A 17,534-nucleotide genomic window follows, 5' to 3' on the forward strand; every position below is an offset into this window, starting at 1 on the left:
ATGGGAATAGTAGTTTTTTAGCCTTCCAGTGCTCCTTAAGAATGGCGGAACCAGGAGGATAAGGAGACTACCATAAAGATGGCAGGTTACCTAGCCTCTCCCCGTCGCCTCATTCTACCACCTTGGGCACCTCGCCCGCCTGTAATATCCAAATCCCCCTCCCAGTAGCGCAGAGCCTGACGGGAGTTGCAGTCTTCCCGGCTCCCCTCTGTTATCTTCAGTCTAGACAATGGAAGGGGAAAGGGGCCGGCAAGGAAAGCAGCAAAGATGCCGGCCAAAGGAAAGAAGAGACGGCGCCCTGGGACTTGTAGTCCGCGTGCTAAGGCTACTCCTTGCGGAAACGGGGGGAAGAACTACAGTAAAGATGGCGTCATATCACTTGCACTCTGCGCCAGTGCCTGCTGGGGGACGTAGTCCCTTCCTTAGCTCTACGGAGAAAGGACGTAGGCTGTTGGAATGTGCATCACCGCGGACACGCCAAATTGCGAGCCGACGGAAACAGAGAGTCTCTTTCCTCCTCTCCCCACCACCCCCTTCTGAACAACCTGCCGGGAAATGTACTCCCACACCTTCACTCGCTAGTGGAGGGGGAGAATTTATGTCTCCACTGGGGATCAGTGGAGGTGAGAGAGAAAGACGTCCGGGCGATCCAGGAATATAGAATATCCGCCTCCCCGTGTGGCGAGGACTTCATATTTCAGGGTAAGCTCTTATAGGAAAGCAACAGTAATCAGTATTGTCGCGACAGGGGTGGCGTGGTCCTTGCCGAAAGTACCGTCACACTGATGTCCCTTGGAAAGCTTGGGCGCCACACACTCGATGCTTGTCACCCCAAACTTCAGGGAATCAGTATCTTCCAAGTCGTGAGGGCTCCAGGGAAAGGGCTCCAGAGTCATACAAAATCCCTGCCCCTCTTGGGAAGTTACCAAACCTCTATTTTCTCACCTGGAAAGTGGGGATCATGATGCCTACCTCGAAGCAGATTTGGGGAGTATTAAGACAATGTTCACGAAGGTGCCCAGCTCAGGGCCTGACACGGGCCACGTGTTGGTATTTCCTTTTTCGACGTCTCTGGCAGCCCAGCTGTTCTGGGATCCCAGGAATCCATCATGCTAGAAGGAGTTAGCTCCTGTGAGAAGAAAACTGTAGCGGGCAGTCTAACCCCATCTCTTGAGCCGCACCCCCTCCTCCTCGCCCCTCCTCATGTAGATCCTCCAGCGTCCACTACCGAGCACTGCTCCTAGGGGGCGCCCATTCTCCATTTGACTGAGGTCCTACCAACTGGCCAGATTTCCTCAACCTGAAGTTGTAGGCGCTGCATTGCCCAGCCTCATCTCCAGCCAGCCTTGGTGGCATCCCTGTGGACACCTCAGCTACCAGAGTAAATGGCAGCTTCCGCCCTCTGTGACTTCTTACCTGCCTTCTTGATCTTCCTCCTCTGCCTAGAAAAATACTCACTTTTGACCCCAAGGCAGCCCCTTGTTCTTCCCTCTCTCTTCTGTGTTTGAGAAGAGAGGCTTAGAGGGCCCTGCGGAAGACTTGGTGGGTGTGGTTTTTCTGTCAGGGAAGTTGCCGCAGTGGCGTGAAGTCCTAAGTTTATAGGGACTGGCCGCAGCCTGAGCTGAGGCTCCTTCTAGCTCATACTTTATCAGTCGGGAAATCCTTGGCTCCCAGAGGGTTTTCTCCTCTATGTCCTCACTGCTTTAGCTTCAGCTTGCATGATTGCTTCAGGACTTTCTCGAGAGCTGTTCCCTCTGCTTGTTATATGCCTTTCCCCTCGTCCCCAGTCCACTTCTCCACCCAGTTAACTATTAATCCTTCAGGTCTCTGTTTAAATGCAACTGTCCCAGTGAAGTCTTCCTGTAATTCCCAGATGAGACTCATTTATTGGCTCTTCCACTGGATTGTAGGTTTCTATGAGTCCACCTCACATGTTATTAAGTGCTGTCAGCATCTCATTTGATCCTCGTAAGTATCCTATGAGGTAGAATCCCATTTTACAGATGAGGAAATGGGGGCCCAGAACAGATGAGTGGTAGAGCCAGCATTCAAACCCAAGACTCCAGAACCCATCCTCGTAGCTACTGCAACATCCACAAATTGATCAAATCCAGCCCATGTGTGTGTTTAGTTTGGCATAGCAACAATGAATTTCTCAAGCAAAAGTGGATTTCCACTTTCACCTGAAATCTAGCAACACTAAGTCTGCATTCTTTGAACAGCAGGAGCTGAGCAGTGGCTGCCCTTTTTGGATAAGACACGTACTCACCAGTCAACACAGTCTACACCTAGTTTGCTTCAGTTCTAATGTAAGCATTATTGACCTGACAGCATTAACTGAAACAATCAGAATAAGCCTATTGAGGGTCAAGACCATTTCCTGCACTGTGTATAGCATCTCAGTGCCAAGCGCTGTGCCTGCAACCACCTCTGGGTGGGTAGGGGGATGGCAGAGTGAGATTGCATGTAAGGATATAGGGGAACTTTTACTTTTCACCTTATAACCAATCTACAGCTTGAAATTTTTACCATGAGCAGATGCTATTTGTATACTTAAAACATGAGTTGAAAATACTATAATCCAGCCATGTTGACATTAAAATATAAAGACAACAGTCAGGGGATGGCCCCGTGGCCGAGTGGTTAAGTTTGTACCCTGCTTCAGCGGCCCAGGGTTTCGTCGGTTCAGATCCTGGGTGCAGATATGGCACTGCTCATCAGGCCATAGGGAGGCAGCGTCCCACATGCCACAACTAGAAGGACCCACAACTAAAAATACACAACTATGTAACAGGGGGCTTTGGGGAGAAAAAGGAAAAATAAAAAAATCTTAAAAAAAAAAGACAACAGTCAGACCTTCTCAGACGTAAGTAAACTCAGGGAATACAGCACCCATGAGCCCCTTTTCACCTGTACAAAAATGATGTTCATCTCCATACTATATAAAGAACTCACACAACTGAACTACAAAAAACAAACAACCCAATCAAAAAATGGGCAAAAGATATGAACAGACATTTTTCCGAAGAAGATATACAGATGGCCAATAGGCACATGAAAAGATGCTCAACATCACTAATCATCATGGAAATATAGATCAAAACTAAACTAAGGTATCACCTTATGCCCACTAGAATGGCTATAGTCACCAAGACAAAAAATAACAAGTGTTGGAGAGGGTGTGGAGAAAAGAGAACCCTCGTCCACTGCTGGTAGGAATGCAAACTGGTGCATCCACTATGGAAAACAGTAAGGAGATTTCTCAAAAAATTAAAAATAGAAATACCATATGACCCAGCTATCGCACTACTGAGTATTTATCCAAAGCACTTGAAATCAACAATACAAAGAGACTTGTGCACCCCTATGTTCATTGCAGCATTATTCACAATAGCCAAGACATGGAAGGAACCCAAGTGCCCATGGACTGATGATTGGATAAAGAAGATGTGGTATATATATACACAATAGAATACTACTCGGCCATAAAAAAGACAAAATCATCCCATTTGCAACCACATGGATGGACCTTGAGAGTATTATGTTAAGCGAAATAAGCCAGACAGAGAAAGACAAACACTGTATGGTTTCACTCATTTGTGGAAAATAAACAAACTTATGGACCAAGAGAACAGTTTAGTGGTTACCAGGGGGATAGGGGGTGGGGGCTGGGAACAAGGAGTGAAGGGGTACATTTATATAGTGTCTGATAAATAATGTACAACTGAAATTTCATAATGTTATAAACTATTATGACCACAATAAAAAAAGAAAGAAAGTGGACACTGGAGAAAAAAATGATGTTTGTTTTCTGTCAACTTTATGCATTTTGTTTAAGAACCTTTGGAAGGATGGCTTAAGACAACTCAGGGGTGGTGGTTTCCTTTGTGAGGGCCTGGGCCGTGGGGCTGCAGACCAGTTTCAGAAACAGGTCAGACCTTTCAGTCTCCAGTGAGGAGCTGCTGAAAAATAATGGAGGGCACCTGCCTCCCTTCAGAACTATCTGCAACCTAGGAATGAGCGTGCCGAATTCAGGGGCCAGAGAAGCCCATCTATCCTGAGGCTCCTTTTTAGCACTACAGGCTCTTCCTTCTCAATCTCTCCTGGATCCCTGTAGAGGTTCATAGCTTCTATATCAGCCAGGTAGGGTAGGTTATGCTGTAGTAACAAATAATAGTGAAGTTTTGGTGGCTTAAAACAGCAAAGGTCTGTTTCTTGCTCATGCTGCATGTCTGGTGTTGGTCAGTGGGAGAGGTCTGCTCATTCTAGTCACTCAGGGAATAAGGCCAAGGAAAGAGGCTCCATCTCAATATGGGCTTCTATGATCACCATCCAATCGTGGATGGATAGGGGGAGGAGGACTTGGTGAAACACGCACTGGCTTTTATAGCTTCTGCCCAGAAGCAACACGTGACAGTTCTGCTCACATTGCATTGAGCAGTCCATAGCCTTGAGTAACTTCAAAGCGGGCAGAAAACGGAACTCTCCACATGCCTGGAAGGAGAAGAACTGGAATACTTGTGAGCAGTCCTAATGACAAGTACAGCTTCCTATGGGTCCCAGGGGAAGTTAGTGTCACCATAGAGAGGATTTTCTGGGCAAGCACCCACTACAAGACACCCACTGAATGAGCTCTTTTGTTGTCACATGGTATGGTGACATCCATATAAAGTCTGATTTACACTCAACTATGGTGGGCAAGTGAACAGAAATGCCTCTGTGAGAGGTTGATGGTCAGCCCTGGGATCAGTAATGACAAAAAGCAAGGCTCCCAAAAGGCAGTCTGGGTTTGATAGGTGAAGATCACAGAAGTGAAATGCTCAGCAGTAGGTGTGCTTTCGGGTGGCCACAGAAAATTTCAGTACAGCTCTTTGGCTAGTGTTCCTGGAGGGTCCTGAACCTCCTCAAATTTATCATGTACATAATATCACGTTTCTTTTTGCGGATGTACCCTTCCATTTGGGAGCAGGATCAATGCTCTGAGCGGGTTCCTGCAGGAGGGGCTCTGGACATTGTAAAAGTTTCCCTTTGTAAGATGGCAAATTGGATGTTTTTTACCACAATTAAAACTTAAAAAAAAAATTTTTTGTTTTCCCCTAAGTTACCGTGCAAACTAGGAGCCACGCAGAAGAGAGAATGGAAAGGGCATGATCCTTTCTTGAAATACCTATTTGAAAATAAAATCTAGCTAAGAGATGAGTCAAAATAAAAAAGATTGTTGGTTGCCATTGAAAATATTTAAATATCAATCTAAGACTAGACAATTAAGGAAAGCAAGGTTACAGAATAGCATATACTATGAACATTATAAAGATTAGTAAACTAAAAATAGTAATACAACCTACAAAAGTCTGGACATAGGGGAAGAGAGTGAGAGAAACATTAGGAATTAATTGGGAGTGGCTAATGTGGCGGGAGTTAATTAGCCATGTCTACTTTTAAAACATGTGATTCATAAATAATGAGTCCATCCTCCATGTTTTTCAAAATCTTTTTTCCTTAACCTTAGAGGAATCTTATAAGAAATAATGTCACTTTTAGTAAAGAAACATTTATCTGAAGTTCAACCATTCTTTCAGTTTCACTTACATTTCTTTTTCTGTTAAATTCAAATAAATTAAATGTAATGTTTTGTTTTAAAATAGGACATATAGTATGAATTGATTGTTATAAATTTTTTCCCATTTCTTTACCTGTGAGACGTCCACAATGATGTTCATTAAATGTTACTACAGTAATAGCTATTTCTGGGTGGTGAAATAGGGTGGCTATTTTCTTCTTTGTTCTTTTCTGGTTTGCTTGAATTTTTATAATGGACAGATATCATTTTAACAAAAACAATAAATTCATTATTCATTTAAATGTATATTTTAAGAATGCAATTGCAGGCTTGAATAGACATTTCTCCAAAGAGGATATACAAATGGCCAATAGGTACATGAAAAGATGCTCAACATCATTAGTTACTAGGGAAATACAAATCAAAGCCATGATGAGATACCCCTTCACACCCCTTGGGACGGCTATTATTTAAAAACAAACAAATAGAAAATAACAAGTGTTAGCAAGGATGTGGAGAAATTGGAATATTTGTGTATCACTGTTGGGAATGTGAAATAGTGCAGCCACTGTGGAAGACAATATGGCAGGTCCTCAAAAAAATTAAACATTAATTTAATGTGTAATTAATTAATTAAGCAAGCATAGAATTAAACATAGAATTGCCATCTCATCTAGCAGTCACACTTCTGTGTGTGTACCCAAAAGAAGTGAAAGCAGGGACTCTTAACAGATACTTTTATACTCATGTTCTTAGCAGCATTATTCACAGTAGCCAAAAGATGGACACAAACTAAATGTTCACGGATGAATGAATGGGTAAATAAAATGTGGTATTACATACAATGAGATCCTGTTCAGCCTAAAACGAAATGAAATTCTGATGCATGCTACAATGTGGATGAACCTTGAAACAGTATGGTAAGTGAAATAAGCCAGACACAAAAGGACAAATATGGTATGATTTCACTGATATGACGTACCTAGAGTAGTCAAATTCATAGAGACAGAAAGTGTAATGGTGGTTACCAGGGCCTGGAGCAGGAGAAATGGGGAGTTATTGTTTAATGGGTACAGAGTTTCAATTTTGGAAGATGAAAAAGTTCTGGAGAGGGATGGTGCTGATATTTGCACAACAAAGTGAATGTACTTAATAACAATGAACTGTACACTTAAAAATGATTAAAACAGTAAATTTTGTGTTTTTATTTTGCTACAATAAAGAATGACAAACCAAATGTACTGTAATAAGAGGAAAAAGGTAATATAATTGCAACAAGTTTTCTAGTTTAGAATGGATATGGAAGATACAGGTTTAAATTATACAGCGAACTCAGAATATTACCTGGAAATGTCGCTGACTAACTGCCCCAAGTAACTCAAAGGAGATTTCTGAAGCACTTAACCGTCTCTCCAAATTGTTTTTTAGATATGTTAAGAGATGCAATCACCAACCACCCTGAACCAGTCTGCACCCCACTGCAAGAGCTACGCCTCCACACAGACGGGCTGAGAAGTGCCCAAGAGATTACCTTTGCTTCATTTCAATGTTAAGATTCCACCCCAGGAGGAGTTTAGGCCTTATTACCATAACATGCCATGTACGTGGAAGCATGTTTTCCAACTCCGCCTGCGTGAGCAAGTTCCCACCTCTCCCTTTTGAATATTCATTCCCATCCGAAACAAAAGGCCCCTGCTTTCTCTTGATCCGGGAGCCATGGCTGTGGAAGAAATTATCCATTGTCTCCTTTATTTGCTGCAAATAAATTTTACTTTGTGTGACAGCTACTTCTGGTGAAGGCTTCCATTTCAACTCACTGAGAAGTGGACCCACTTTGGTTCAGTAACAGAAACTTTTCAAACATATTCCAGTCACTTTCCACTTTCTTGTAAAAATAGAATAAATAGATATAATTGTGGTTTAAAAACAAACAACTAGTATGGAATGATTTTGAGCAACATTGTTAAGTGAAAAAAGCAAGGTGCAGAACAATGCATGTGGTTTACCACTTTGTTTTAAAAAGGCAGAGGCCGGCCCCGTGGCCAAGTAGTTTGAGTTCGCCTACTCCGCTTCGGCAGCCCAGGGTTTCACCAGTTCAGATCCTGGGCGCAGACATGGCACTGCTTGTCAGGCCACTCTGAGGTGGCATCCTGCATGCCACAACTAGAAGGACCCACAACTAAAATATACAACCATGTACTGGGGGGACTTGGAGAGAAAAAACAGGAAAAAAAAGTTTGAAAAGGCAAAAACCAAACATCCATATTTGATCACATATACATAAAATATCCTTGAAAGTATACAGAAGAAACAAGTAGCCGTGGTTGCCTCCAGGGAGGGGAAATGAGTGGCTGGGGAACAGAGGTGGGAGGAAACCCTTTCACTTAACAGGTGCCTTTTTGGCCCTTTTGAATATTGAACCAGACAAGTGAACTACCCATCCCAAAATGAGTGCATTACCTTCGTAAAGAATCACACATGATTATAAAGAATCAAATGATATTAAAAGCTTTCTGGAAAATTCTGATATGCACATCTCGTTGGTTGAGGACCACTACTACTAGATTGAATAAATGAGTGTTAAGCACGTCTTGTATGCCAAGCCCCATGCTAGGCAGCTATGATTCGAAATTCCTGGCCTAATCCAGAATGAAGAGGCAGCCTCAGGCCTCTGTCTATCTAAAGATGAGGGTTTGGGATTTATTCTCCCCATAATCTAGGATCTGTAAGACTGTGGCCTTCTGTGCCATACTGCATCTTTCCAAAGCTCCGTGGAGAGCCCTGAACCTGCATGTAGTACCCCCTCCGGCTGCTTCTGGGCTCCCTGCCTCTATCCCCTTTCTGAAATGGACCCAGTTTCCCCATCCCTCTAGGCCCAAGGCAGCCCCTAAACTCCAGCCAGTCCTTTGCAGAAACTAGGAACCCTTGAGGGCTTAGATTTGCTGCTGCCCAAAGCTCTCTGTTCTACTAGAATGACCTGAATCCCACTGGCTTGTTAAGCAGGGGTCGGGGGTCAGCCACCTCGGAAGGCTGCTTCTATCATTCCTCCCTCCCTCCGCCCCTCCCTCACTTCTTCTCTCCCTTTCTTCCTTCCTCCCTTCCTTCTTCCCTTCCTTCCTTCTTTTGCTTTTTCATATTTATGGTTTTCTTTCCCCATCCAAAATGTTTATTTCTCTTGTAATTGTCCTTTTTAGCAATTAAAATACAGTCAATGTGCAACATGCAATATGCAAGCTTTAGATTTTATATATTCTTTCAACTTTCAGTGCATGATTTTTAGCTTCAATTCACTTTGATTTTTAACTATTATTGAAAATGTCAAACACATATAAAAGTAGAACAGTATTTGGCCAGCCTGGTGGCGCAGCGGTTAAGTTCATGAGCTCTTCTTCAACGGCCTGGGGTTCGTCGGCTCATATCCCAGCAGACCTACAAACTGCTTATCAAGCCATGCTGTGGCAGGCGTCCCACATACAAAATAGAGGAGGTTGGGCACAGATATTAGCTCAGGGCCAATCTTCCTCAAAAAAAAACGTGGAACAATATAATGCACTCCAATATCTACGTAACTGTTACCCACTTCAACATTCATCAACATATGACTAACCCCAGTTTCATCTATACCCCCATTCCTCCCCCTCCCCCATTGTATTAGTTTTTAAAAATCCCAGACATCATAACATTTCACTTTTAATATTCTTTGGGATGTACCTCTAATACATAAGGAATCTTCTCTTTTAATGTAATCACAGACATTTGGCACATCTAAATAAATAATGGTAATTCTTTAATATCATCTAATATACAGCCCATGTTCAAATTCCCTGGATTATCTTATACATGGCTCTTTGCAGTTGGTTTAGGGAAATCAGAACTCAAAACAGGGCCACATATTGCACTCAGTTGTTGAAGTAGGCAGCTTCTGATATGGCTCCAAATGACCCCTGCCCCCTGATATTCCTCTCCCCTTGATGGAGGCCAGAACAAGCAACTTGCTTCTATAATGAATAAAATCAGCAAAAGTGATAGGATGTCACTTCCAAGATAAGGCTATAAAAGACTGTGACCATCTTCCATCTTCTTAGTACTATCTCTGCCTCTTCTCAGCCTCTCAGAGGAAGCAAGATGTCGGGTTGTGAACTGCCCCATGGGGAGGTCCACATGGTGAGGAGGTGAAAGCAGCCTCCAGCTAATGGCCAGGGGAGGACTCAGGCCCTCAGACCAACAGCCTTTGGGGAGCTGAATCCTACCAACGCCATGGGGAGTGAACTTGGAAGCAGATACTCCTGCCCTGAGATGACTGCAGCCCTGACCTTTATTGTAGCCTTGTGAAAGCCTCTCAGCCCAGATTCCTGACCCACAGAAACTGAAACAATAACTGATATTTTAAACCACTAGGTTGTGGGTAACTTTTTACACAGCAATGGATAATTAATCCTATCGTTATGTCTCCTGAATCTCTTTGATCTACAAAAGTTCCCCTATCTCTTGTGTTTTTTTCTTGCCAGGCCTGGTTCTTTATGGAAGACAGAGTTGTTGTATTATTCAGTGTCCCTTAAAGTGGGACTCAGAATGCCCTGAGAGATGGGGTGGGGGTGGCCCCTATACTAAAATTGCAGATGCCTGGGCTCTTTGGGACCTATTGAATCTGAGTGGGGACCAAGAATCTGTACTTCTAAGAGCATCCCAGAGGATTCTTTTATCTGCGGGAGTCTAAAGTCAGATAGACTTGGTTTGAAGACTTGGCTTTACCACTAGTTGTGCAGTCCTGTGTGACCTCCCCTCTCTGAACCTCTGTTTTCCCAGCTATAAGATATGTTTTTCATAGTATTTACTTCACAGGATGTTGTGCCTAGTGGCTCCCTTTCCCACTTTCTTGGTTCACGGATTTGCTCTCTTTTGTGAGAAAGAAAACTATAGTCATCATGGTGTATATTACATCCTCAGTACTTATTTATCTTATAACTGGAAGTTTGTACCTTTTGACCACCTCACACAATTCCCCCACTCCCCACCCCTACCTCTGGCAACTACAAATCTGGTTTCTTTTTCTAGGAGTTTGGTTTTTTTGAAATTCCGGATATAAATATTTGTCTTTCTTTCTGATATATTTGTCTTCTCGTTTGTCTTGACAAATGATATTTGTCTTTCTCAGTCTGACTTATTTCACTCAGCATAATGCCCTCAAGGTCCATCCATGTTGTTGCAAATGGCAAGATTTCCCTTTTTTATGACTGAATAGTATTTGTTTGTGTGTATATACTACATTTTCTTTATCCATTCATCTGTCATGGACACTTAGGTTGTTTCCATGTCTCGGTTATTGTAAATAATGCTGCAAGTCCAAGCTTTTAAAGTGTTCTTCTATATTTTTGCTTAGTGATTTCAGAAATCTCTCTCACATTTAAATTTTTAATCTAGCATTTTTTTTTTTTAATAGTGTTAGAGGGCCAGCACCGTGGCTGATGGTTAAGTTCACACACTCCGCTTCGGCAGCCCAGGGTTTCGCTGGTTCAGATCCTGGGCGCGACATGGCACTGCTCATCAGGCCATGCTTAGCTGGCATGCCACATAGCACAGCCAGAAGGGCCTAAAACTAGAATATACAACTGTGTACCGGGGCGCTTTGGAGAGAAGAAGGGAAAAAAAAGAAGATTGGCAATGGATGTTAGCTTAGGCGCCAATCTTTAAAAAAAAAAGAAAAAAAGTGTTATAAAGGGATCTGCCTTAGGTCAGATTCCCAAGAAATAGCCCAAGATGGGAATTCTTCATCAAGTAACTGGAGAAATGTTCTCAGAAGAAGGAGAATGAGGTTATCAGGAGAGGGCAGTGAGGAAAAGCTGAGCAAGAATGTCCTCTTGGCTGGTGACTGGCTTTGGTTGGAGCCCAGACTGTACCACCAAGTTAGTTCCACCTGGAGGTAAGGAATCTGCCTTTTATACATACAACTATGCCAGTCTGCTACTGGCCAAGGTCTGCCAGGCGGAGGGGGGCTGGCAGGAGAGGGGTACCCCTCTCCAGAGGTGGGTGCTGCAGGGGGCTGGGTGCATTGCTGGTGAAGGGATCTGGGTGGGGCACCAACAGTGTGTGCTATAGGAAATCTGGATAGGACACCAGCTGCACGCCTTACAGGATCTAAGTTAAACTTTTCCATGTAGTATTCTAGCTGTCCCAATACCTTTTATTTTAACAGTTTATCCTTCCCTCCCTCATTTGAAATGTCACTTTTATCACATCCTAAATTCCTATGTATACATGGGTCTATTCCCGGTCTTTCTATCCTGTTCCATTGACCTACTTATCCAGTTCTGCATCTCTCTCACACAGTGTTTAATTTAGCATGGCTTTACGGTTGTTTTTGTTATTTGGCAGGGTCTACTCATCTGATTAGACTCTGTGCATGTGTCACTTCTTTGGGAAGTTCAGTGGGAATTTAGTGCGTAATTGCCGAATGGAGGACAGCTCTGCTGGCTCTGACTCCATTTATTCCCAATTTAAAAGCTGACACCCCAGACCCCCATCAGACTCTGCTCCTGGTACAGGGCTCATTACACCTCTTCCTCTGGCCCTCCTCATCAAGCCTAGGGCTGCTCAGGAAGCAAAGGCAAAGCTTGACTGGATTCTAGAGGTTGCCAAGGGCCAGGTTGGGACTGGCTAGGACAAATGGGCAGAGCTCTGCTGGACCTGTGTCTCCCACTCAGTCATCACAATGTCTGCCCATGTGTCCCAGGCATGGGGACAAATCGTGGTGCAGATATTGGTGTGTCAGAGGAGCTACATCTGGAAATGGCAGGAAACAGCTCAGACATTGGAGCCAGTCCTGAGTTCAAAGCCCTTACAATTCATTCTCTGTGTGATCTTGGCAAGTCACCAAACCTCTCTGAACTTCATCTGTAAAAGTGGGGATAATAACCATAAAACCTGTGTCCCAGGTTGTTACAAGGATTAAATGAGATAATGTCTATGTATAAAATGACTGGTAGCATAATAGAGGCTAAAAAATGTGATTCTTTTCCTTCCTCTGCATCTCCTCTGTGAAATGAGGATGATGGCCCCTTGTCAGATAACCCTGCAGGGAACCCAGAGTGACAAGGGCTGTGGAAAGGGCTCATGGACTGCAAAGTGTCAAGCCCCAAAGACTAGAGATGGTGATAAGAGTGAAGACCCCAGGATCCGGAGCCTGGGTTCAACACAGCACTGTTCTCTACTAGCTGTGTGACCCTGAACTGATCACTTAACCTTGCTATGCCTCAATTTCCTCATCGGCAAAATGGGGAAACAGTACTACCCACTCCGTGGGGTTTATGTAAAGAACACATGAGTCAATATACATAAAGAGCTTAGAACTATGCCAGGCCCTTAGTAAGTTCTCAAGAAATGTTAGTTATGATGCTGCTGCTGCTGATGAAGGTCGAGCTGCAAGGCTGTGTGCTCCAGGAGGGCAGGGACCTTCTTGGTCTTGTTTACCACCATCCCCGTCACTGGAATGGTGCTGTAAAGAATCATGGAATCAATGAACAGAGTGGGCTGTGCTCCTCACCCTGGCGATCCCTGCACTGGGGGCCTTTCTTCCACGTGCCTTCGCTACCCCTTCAGCCTGCCACCCTCTGAAGACAAGGCACTCAGATCAGGCACTCTTCTCAGCAGACTAGACTCCTTGGCTTGGCTTTGCAGAGCCCGCAGTTGGAACCATCATGCTCCTGCCTTCCTTCATCCAGCACTCACTGAGGTGTCTCCTTTGTGCATGGCCTCATGCTGGGGATGTAGAGATGACAAGTCTCTGCCTCCTGTCTGGTGGGGGAGAGAAAGCAGGAGACTGAGAATTACAATGCAGGGTGACCAGTAAATGGACAAGGGGGAGCGTGGGGGCTGTGGGAGCCCAGAGGAGCCCCCTAACCCTGCTGGCAGCAGAAGAGACAGGGAAAGCTTCCTAGAGGAGGAAAAATCTGAGTGGAAGGTTAAAATACGAGAAGGATTGTGCCAGGTAGAGGAGGAGCAGGAGAGCCTTCTGTGCAGGGAGAATGACATGAGAAAGCCCTGGGGTTCAGCAGGCCTGATAAATAGGTCGGACGGCTGAGGTAGGAGGTGAGGAAAAGCAAGAAGTGGGGCGCAAGGCTGTTCAGGGACTAGGGGATTACAGGCCTCAAAGGCTGGGCTATAGAGTTAGGACTTTATCCTGAGGGCACTGGGGAGTCAAGGAAAGGTATAGGAAGGGTGGGAGGGGGCAAAGACACCCTTGTTCTTCCCTATCCTGTCACATCTCACCAACCACCAATCTCTGCTCTCTCCACTGGCCTTGTTTGTTCCTGAAAGCTGCCAAGCATGCTTCCACCTCGAGGCCTCTGTACTTAACTTTGCCTGGAGAGGTAGGGGTGAAGACTTGCAGTCAGGGGCAGAAATGGGGTTGGGATTAATACTGGGGTCAGGGTGAGGATCTGGTTTGGAGTTCATGTTTATTTGTTCTGAATGGGCCTCGTTATGTGACCTGCTGGATGACCTTGGGGTCATGCTTGAGTGTCCTGGGGGATGGACAGGACAGACTGCTTGGGAGTGTATGTATGGCTGGTGGGGATTGGGCTCCAAGCATGGGGTCATGGGGCGTTGAGGCTTTTGCTGTTGGTTGTAGGCATTATGTACCACTGGGGCAACGCTTGAGGGGCGTAGGAGGGGCCTCATAGCAGGGATCAAGGCACCTGATGGGTGGCATCAGAGAGAGCGTGGGAGGTGGGAATTATTATCCTGGTTTCCAGATGAGGAAACAAACAGGCTCAGAGAGGTTAAGTAACCTTCCCAAGCTAGTGATGAAAAAGGGAGGATTTGCACCCAAGTCTGCTGACTCCTAAGTTGCTAGGATTCCCCAGGCATCAGATTCTGATGAGACCAAAACAGTGATGGAGACAAGTGGGCTACAAGGTAGGGCAGGACAGGGTGGCAGAGCTGATGACCTATGCCAAGACAGATGCCTTGGACAAATGGAGCTTGGCCTGGGATGGGGGCCAATTTGTCCAGCTGTGAGGGACACCTGGGGGTCCAGAGAGAGAGAAAGTGAAGCCTCTGAGAGAAGCAGGAGGTGGTGTTTCGGGTGAGGGTGAGCCTGCCCTCTCAGGTGAGGCCCTGCCCCACGTACACCATTCACCTGTGAATAGCACCAGATCAAGTATCTGCTTTCCTCTTCTCCTCCTCCCCTCCTGCCCTCCTCCTCCACTACCTTGCCTGGCCCACACCTCAGTGCACCCACTCAAAGGACCTAGTCTAATCCCCTGACATCACTGCCTGCCTAGCATTGGCTCTGTCTGGCAGCCCTGGCAGCCCCCAGCCTTGGAGACCCAATTTAGGATCCCACACCTCAGGAGCCATCTTTCCCCCCCACCTCCTTCCTCCTTCAGCTCACAGTTCAGATCGAGGACACCCCAGATCTGGTTCCAAGCTGGGGGACAGGAATCTAGGATCTGTCCTGGCCGTGCTGTGGGACTCCAGGTAAGTAGCTGCCCTCCTCTGGGCCTCAGGCTACTTATCTAAGTCTCCTCAACCCCTACCTAATCACATCAGCCTGTTTCTTCTTCTCAGCACCTTGTCCCTTTAGGGAATTTTGTTTTTTACCAGTTTACATGTTTGTTATTGGTCTTCTGCACCAGACTGTGCACCCCATGAGGCAGGGACCTGGCCTAACTTATTACTCACCCTGGTGCCAGCACATGGTAGGGGCCCCACCAATATTTGCTGATTGAATGTATACACAGGTGAATGAATGAACAGATGTATCTCCTGCCCTAGCAGGAGGGGTGTGGGCCTTCTCCTTCCACCCTAGCCCTAAACTGGGGAGGAGAGTAGAGCAGTATTCCAGCTCCCAACTGGATGGAAGCAGGGTGGGGGTCTGACTGACCACTCACTGACTCAGCAGGTGGGCAGGGGCTGAGAACTGAACAGTGCTCCCTTGTGGAGAGATTGTGAAAGCCCTGGAGAGGGACTGGAACCCAACACCTGTCTCCCCATCCTCCCTCTCTGCCACAAGGCTTCTCCAGATGGGGAGGACCTCAGGTGTGTGTCTGCGTGTGCTGTGCCTGGGCAGAGGGTAGCCGCTGGCCCAAGATCTCCCAGGATAGCAAAGACTGAGATGTGGCTAGATCTCAGACCTCCTGAGCCCCAGCTGCACGTGTGTCTGTGTGCACACATATGGCCGTGGTGTGGGTACACTCCATGTATATATGTGTCTGCCTGTGCGTGCGCTTCTGGTGGGGCCTCTGGGTGTGGCCATGTGTTCACATGTCCGTGTGCATCTGTGTGGACACATGCACTGGTTCGTCTGGCTCTCCCTGTGTAAGGTATGTAGGTCTGGCCGGATGTGTGTGATATGACACATGTGTAGGCATGTCCATGAGGGCACCTGCTCCACGAGGACAGGGTTTTTGTCTGACTGTTCCCTGCTCTGTCCCAGCACCTGGAACAGGGACCAGCACACAGGTGTCAATACATACATGAATGAATGAACATATGAAAGTGTGTGCGTATGTCTGGTGTGTGCCCACGTGCCAATGCGTGTGTAGACATGTACGTGCTCCTGTGTCTAAGAGTGCACCTGGGTGTGGGTGATGTTGCTCACATGCCACCCTCCGGTCCCTTTTCTAAATTCCTTGGGAGCCAGGGCCTGATGCCTGGGTCCCTGTGGGGCGGGGCAGGGGGCCGCCTCCTTGTGGGAAACTGGATCCCAGGACGTGCAGAGCAGCAGGGAACAGGGCGGCCCCTTTGTCCCCTGATAATCCCCTCCCCAACTTTGCCACCTCCCTCCCAACAACCAGGGTTTAAGGTTGAGTTTGTCAGCTGTAAGGGACTAGGGTGTCACCTCAGTGTTCCCTTCCCTACCTGTCCCCTGCTTCCAGGGGCTTCTGCACCTGCCCTCCCCCTCCCCCAGGGTGTAACTCCTTCCCTCCCTCCTGGGCGGCCCCAGGGCTCAGCCCCAAGTATAAAGCCACCTGAGGGGTGGGAGGACAGGTGCCCCAGAACAACCCAGAGACTGCAGAAAGGAAGGAGCTGAGGAGAGAGCATGAGCTGTCCACTGGGTGAGTGAGGGGTCAGGGCACCAGGGCCTGGAGCTCAGGATGGGAGGGGTGCTGCCAGGGCCCTCTGGCCCCTCTGACTCATGTGCCCAGCTGTCTTTGTATCTGCTGGGAACCTCCAAGTTCTTACACACAGAAGACTTCGTTCATCATTCACTCATTCATTCATTCAGTCAAGAAATATTTATTGAGTGCCTATTATGTGCTTGGTAGTATTCTAAGCATTTGGGGACACAGCAGTGAGCAAACAGACAAAAATCTATGGTCTCATGGAGATTTCATTCTGCAGACAACAATACGTGTAATAAATAAGTAAATTATAATGCCAGTGTGCCGGAAGGTGAGCACAATGATCCAAGTTTGTTGAGTGAATGAATGAATGAATGAAAGGGCCTTCACCTTCGATCTTCCCTTAAGTTCTGAACTTCTGGGAACTCAGGAATGCAGAAACGGGAACAAAGGAGGCCCTTCTGGTTTGCCTCTCATCTCCGTCACTTCCTGCTGGTGACCTGAGGTGATTCCCATCCTCCCAGAGCCCCACACTGTTGGTGGGAACGTAAACTGGGCCTGATCTTTGAGAGGACAATTTGACAGCATTTACTCAAATTTTTTTTTTTTTTATTGTGGTCACAATACCTTACAACATTGTGAAATTTCAGTTGTACATTATTATTTGTCACATACCATGTAAGTGTGCCCCTTCATCCCTTGTGCCCACCCTCCACCCCCCTTCCCCCAGTAACCACTAATTTGTTCTCTTTGTCTGTAAGTTTGTTTACATTCCACATATGAGTGAAATCATACAGTGTTTGTCTTTCTCTGTCTGGCTTATTTCACTTAACATAAGCATTTATTCAAATTTAAATGAGCCTTTCCTTCAATCCAGATATTCCCACTTTCAACAGTACGCACAGAGCCTG

At 46.0% G+C, this 17,534-nt stretch overlaps 1 long non-coding RNA gene across 1 annotated transcript; it reads left to right on the forward strand.

Moving 5' to 3' along the window:
* The first annotated feature begins 29 nt into the window (after nt 1–29).
* Nucleotides 30–7,347, forward strand: LOC106781542 (uncharacterized). Its single transcript, XR_001378177.3, has 2 exons — nt 30–702; nt 6,989–7,347. It is a non-coding gene; the product is annotated as an uncharacterized lncRNA (long non-coding RNA).
* Nucleotides 7,348–17,534: the final 10,187 nt, after the last annotated feature.

This window comes from Equus caballus, chromosome 13, assembly GCF_041296265.1.
Source record: "Equus caballus isolate H_3958 breed thoroughbred chromosome 13, TB-T2T, whole genome shotgun sequence".
Taxonomy (NCBI): Eukaryota; Metazoa; Chordata; class Mammalia; order Perissodactyla; family Equidae; genus Equus; species Equus caballus.